Below are 5,757 nucleotides of genomic sequence, written 5' to 3' on the forward strand. Positions count from 1 at the left end.
AGCACGCTCTGGTACCATCCCACCCTCACCCCATCCCATCCCAATCCCATCCCACCTCAACCACATCCCACTCCAACCCAATCCCACCCCAACCCCATCCCATCCCAACCCTGTTCTAGCCTGGCCACATTCTAGCCTGGCCCTGTTCCTCTCTAGTCCCATCCCAGCCAGGCTGCATCCCTACATGGCACCATCCCACTCCATTTCCATCCCAGCCCTATCTATGGGATGGGATGGGCCCACTCTGGCCATATCCTATCCCAGCCCCATCCTGCTGCAATTCCTTCCTACCCTGGCAGTGTTCTACCTTGGCCCTATCCCACCCTGGTCCCATCCTGCCCCAGCCCCATCCCACCCCAGCCTCCTCCTCACCTGACCATATCCTTCCTTGGCACCATCTCACCCCATTCCCTCCTCATCCCAGCCCCATCCCAGCTCAGCAGCCGTGGGAATGTGCTAATCCTGCAGGAGTGACGGGTCCCCAGCCCTGCTGGCCCTGCTCTGGGTGACCATGGTGGCCTCGGTCCCACACTGAGGCCAGAACGTGTCCCTTCCCCCAGCCCTGCTCCCTCAGGAGCACAATGGGCACTGGGGCTGAGCCTGCCACCGCCGTCCCCGGGCTGGCAGCCAGCCTCTGGCACTGCAGGCAGCCTCCAGAGCTGAGCCAACATCCCAGCTCCCCTGGACTGCCTGGGCAAGGGCAATGCCTGCCTGGGGTGCCCCATGGGAGCTCGGTCCCTGGGATGTCCTGAAGCTGGGGTGTGCAGCTGGAGCAGGGAGATGTCCCACGCCCCAGGAGTTCATCCTCTGCTCTGGTGCCCTGGCATGGGGACAGGGATGGGCTAAGGTCCCTGTGGGCTGCATGCACCCCTTTGGAAGGCTGTGCCTCAGTTTCCCCAAAGGTGGACCTGTGCTCTCTGTGGTCTTTCAGCATCCACAAAGATCTCCCTGCTCCACCATCCACCCCCTCTGTACCCTCATGTCTGGAGCACACTCCCAGGACACAGCAAATCCATTGGCTAGAACCTGTATTCCATTAGCATTCCTGCCTTTTCCCACCTGGCAGTAGGCAGCTGGGCCTTCACTGCCCATGGTGGGCATTTCAGAGTCTGCCTTGGCCAGATGAGGGGGTTGAGCATCCTGCTGCTGCCCCCCACACCTCCGGCAGCATCCTGCAAACCTGCCCAGGGTTGGAGGATAGAACCAGCCCCGAGCATTTTGGTGGCTGTCCCAGGGTGCAGGATGGTGGTGGGGAGGAGTCTGGGGCTGTACACAGCGCTTCACATGGCCCAGCAGTGTCTGTCACTGCCTCTGTTATCCGTGACACAGGCTGTTCCCTGCTCCCACAAGAGAAAAAAAAAACAGGCCATGGAGGGCTGAGAGGAAGCACCAGGAACATGGAGCAGATCCGTTTCCTCCTCCCACTTCCCAAGGCTGCTCCTGCGTGGGAAAGCCAAGGCTGAGGCCCTGTGTGAGTCCCATCAGTGCTGACAGCAGGGCTGGGAGGTGGCAGCAGCGGTGGTGGCTGGAGCATCCTGCCTGGAGAGCACTGCAGCCAGCACCAGAGAGCCCGTGCCTGCCTCCCTTCCTGTGTGAGGCTTCTCAGAGCTCTCGTCTTGCTGCTTCTCTTTTGGCCTCCCTCCACCATGGGAAGAAAACCTGGCATCTTGTTCTGAGCTCTGGGAGACCAGGGTTTGTGTGTGAGTCAGGCTATCAGGCGGTAGGAACCGCCTGTGCATGTATCCCGAGCCCAGCAAGATGCTCCAGGGTGGGCAGGATCAGCCGGGGCCCCGCAGGGACCGGCCAAACAGCTGGAGGGCAAAGGATGGGAATGCTGGGACAAGCAGAGCTGCTGATCAGAGCCCTGTCAGCCACACGGATCCACCCAGCAGTGCTCAGTGATTCGGGATCAGCCGCCAAAGGAGCGCAGTGACCCAACCCCGCTCCTCCCAGCGAGGGGAGCGCAGGGTGCAGCTGCTGCTGCGGCGGGCAGGACGGGGCTTGCTGTGCACGCAGCGCTGCCGGCACACGCTGCCACGGGGCTGGAGAGGCACAGCCGCCAACGGGGAGCAGGGAGCAACCCCGGGGGAGCAGGGTGAAGCCCTGCCTGTCCCCTAGGGTCAGCAGCAGCTCGGGGATGGAGCCAAGTGGAGTTTCAGTGCCACCCCCACCGGGTCGGGAGGTGGATGAGTGCGTGCCCGCCTAGAGGAGTGATTCCGGGCGGATGCAGGTGGGTGGACACAGGCATGGATCAGGGCAGAGGGAGACAGCTCAGCCTGCCAGCTCCAATCTTTTAATTGCTGTGCTTCTGAAGTATTTCCGAAGCATGACCCTGAGTTGGCTCCTCCAGGCAAAAATACGAGCACCAGCTGGTTCCCTTGAGCACCCCTGTATTCCCTTGGCTGTGGATATAAATGAAGCTCCCTCCTGCTCACAGCCCAGGGAAATTATGGCGGATCTGTGGTATCTGTTTTAGGGAATAAGCTGGAAACCTCCTCTAATGGGGGTGTGACCCAACCCAGCTCCGACCTCAGGTTCCCCCTGCTAGGCACAGCCAGGTCAGGTCAGGTCAGACCCGGACCCAGCTCTCTGTGCCAGCCCGGATTCCCTCTCTGCAGTGCTGGGAAGGTGCTGAGCAAGGGGAGGTCGGTCCTGCACTGCCAGGGAGCTGTCTCTGGGTGTGTTGTTTGTGCAGGAGGGGTGGGGAGCCCAGGCTCTGGGCTGTGGTTATCCCTCCGTCATTGTCTGTCTGCCTTGCAGTTGCTGGGTGTGGAAACAGAGGTCAGGCTCAATTTGTCTGAAATTTAAAGCACAGCTGGCCTGGGGAGCCGTGGCAGGCACGGGGATGCTTTCTGGTGGCCGGCTCCTCATAACTCCACAATTTCCCTGGGAGCTGAGAATCTCCTGTGGCCTTGCAGTGTAAATCCGTGTGCTTTATCTCCCGTGGGCAGGTGGTGGGACAGATGCCAGGTTCCCGGGGCCAGCACCGGCCCTGTGTGGGTTTGTTTGAGGTGCTCCCAGGGTGACGTTCCAGCTCTTCCCCCGGGCTCCATCCCGTCGTGCCGGGCTTGCTGCCAGCCGAGCCTGTTCTGCCGGCTGTGGGCACGGCTGGCCCCGATCAGACAGGCACGTAGCAGGGAGGGAGGGCTCCCGGCATCCCGGGGCACTGGGCTTGGCTTGGAGCCCAGTGGAGGTACTGAGCCCTGTCACACCAGGCAGCTGTCAGCCTCGGCTCTGGCTCTGAGCTTTCCTCATAAAACAGCTCCTAGGAGGACCTGACCCCCCTCACCTGCCTTGGTGTCCTCCTGCCCTCCCAGGAGACTCCTCCTCATCACCTGCCATCAGGCCTGTGCCCCCTGAGGGGACACCAGGACGCTGCTCCTGGCTCCTGGTGAAATCCAGAGCATCTCCTGAGGCTGCTGAGAGCTGCCAGGGAGGTTTTGGGACTGGGACTGGAGCCCTGGGATGTCCCCAAAACAGAGTGGGGTTGCTGTGAGCTCAGGGGGCTCCTGTGCTCACTCCCAGAAGTGTGGACAATGCTGTTCCAAGGTCCTGCAGCTGCTGTGGCCCAGAGCAGTGGGGATTTTGGAGGCACATGATGCCTCTGTGGGTCCCAGTCTCCTGAAGCCGGGCTGGGAATGGAGTCCCACCTTTGTTGAACCCCTGCATTTGCATGTCTAAAGCTCCCCGGAGGGGTTTCAAAACCAAAGGATCCATCCTGCCCCGGGTGAATTCTTTGTTTGCATTTGAATAGGTGCCTGGAAACTGGTTCAGTCACCCGAGCTGAGACAGCCTCCCCTCCTGCTCTGTGTCCATCCCTACCTGGGAGTCCCAGTGCCTCCAGCTCCTGCTGAAACCTGACCTGAGACCAGCTGCTGGTGTTATTCACCCAGCAGGGGTGCTGGATCCAGCCTGTCACAGGTGGGATGGCCCTGGGGTTATGGTCCCCTTCCTTCTTCCCAAGATGCTCTCCCAGGACTCTGGGGACAGGATGGGAGCACTGGGGGTGTTCACCTGGAGAGGAGAAGGCTCCAGGGAGAGCTTAGAGCCCTTCCAAAGGCTAAAAACAGGCTCCAAGGGACCCAGAGAGGAACTTTGGACAAGGGCCTGGAGTGGCAGGACAGGGGGTGAATGGCTTCCCACTGCAGAGGGCGGGGATAGATGGAATATTGGGAAGAAATTGTTCCCTATGAGGGTGCTGAGGCCCTGGCACAGGGTGCCCAGAGAAGCTGTGGTTGCCCCATCCCTGGAAGTGTTCAGGCCAGGTTAAATGAGGCTTGGAGCAGTCTGGGATAGTGGAAGGTGTCTCTGCCCATGGAAGGAGGGTGGAACAAGATGACCTTTAAGGCCCCTTCCAACCCAAACCATGCCATGATTTTCCCTGAAGCTCTGTTAGCTTGGCAGGAAAGGGCCTGGCCAGGAAGCTTCTGAGATTGATTGGGCTGTGGTTTGTGTTTCATGTCCAGGCAGGAGCCCTCCTGGGCCCTCAGCCCTTCCTCAGGTGGTGGGGTGGCAGCACAGAAGCTGCATCTGATCCTGCAAACCTGGAATAACCCAATCCTTCAGTTCTGAGGATTTAAACTCTGCCAGCAGAGCTTGGCCCTGGAGAGCTGCTGTCCTTTTTCCAGGTTACTGCCTGTCCTCCCCTGACCTCAGGAAGGGGATGTTTCCCAGCAGCAAGAATACAACCACAAGCCTTAAAAATAGGCTGGTTTGCTTTCAGTGTTCCTTACAAAATAGGCCACGTTCCTGCTGTTTAATCCCTGGGCATGAGGCGAGAATTGCTGGGAAGGAAAACACAGCCCTTGGTGGATGGAGGTGGATGCTGCCCCCATCCCTCACTGGGGGGATGTAAATAGTGAAGAGAATAAAAATGTGTGTTTGAATGAGATGGGGAGGTGCAGAGCTGTGATCTGGAGTCAACCCTTGGGAGCAGCACAGCCCTGGCAATCCCCCAGTGATGGCGTGGGCAGCACGGTCACCCTGACCCCGTTTCACAGAGGGGAGAGGGTGTAATTTGCCTCTGAGCAGAAGGAAACCTCATTTTTCCCTCTAGATGAGGCAGGAGAAGGTTTTGGAGGTGGGGAGCAGACATCCATCAGCCTCCCCCTTGGGCCAAACAGGCTCAGAGGTGCCAGATTTCCACCATGCCCTGTCCTGTGGGGACATGGGGACATGGGGTGCCTGCCTGCACCCTGATGGCTTTGAGTGCCCATGAGATGTGCCAGCACCAGCTGAAGCAGGGCAGGTGTGATTTACTGCTCAGCAAAGGTCTGGCACCATAAACCCAGCCAGGAAAACTGCTGGCATGATCCAGGCAAACACCCAGCTCTGTTGCAGCCTTGGAGTGGGACCACACAGGATCACTGTTTAGGGAGGGATCATGTGCTGGATTTTGTCTTGGGTGAGAGGGGTGCAAGTGGTCCCCCGTGGTGCCTGGGGGCTCATGTTAGCTTCCCACCAGACGTGTGTGAGCAGGATGTGCCCTGTGATGAGATTCCCAGCTGGAGCAGCACAGGGTATTATTGTTGGGTCCCCTCCTGAGCTCAGCACTCAGTTTTTCCTCTGCCCTCCCTCAGACAGTTTCTATTTAAGTTTTTAGGACTCCAGGCTGGGGAAAATTTGAGCAAGAGCCCAGAATATGGTCCATTACCTCCAAATGTTGCTCAGCAGCTTAAAACAGGCCTGGCAAGGGAGACAGCTTAGGAAAACAGTGATGCACCTTGGAAAAGGCACTTTATTCTGTTTACTTCTGCC

This window comes from Molothrus aeneus, chromosome 13 (assembly GCF_037042795.1).
Source record: "Molothrus aeneus isolate 106 chromosome 13, BPBGC_Maene_1.0, whole genome shotgun sequence".
In the NCBI taxonomy this organism is placed as follows: Eukaryota; Metazoa; Chordata; class Aves; order Passeriformes; family Icteridae; genus Molothrus; species Molothrus aeneus.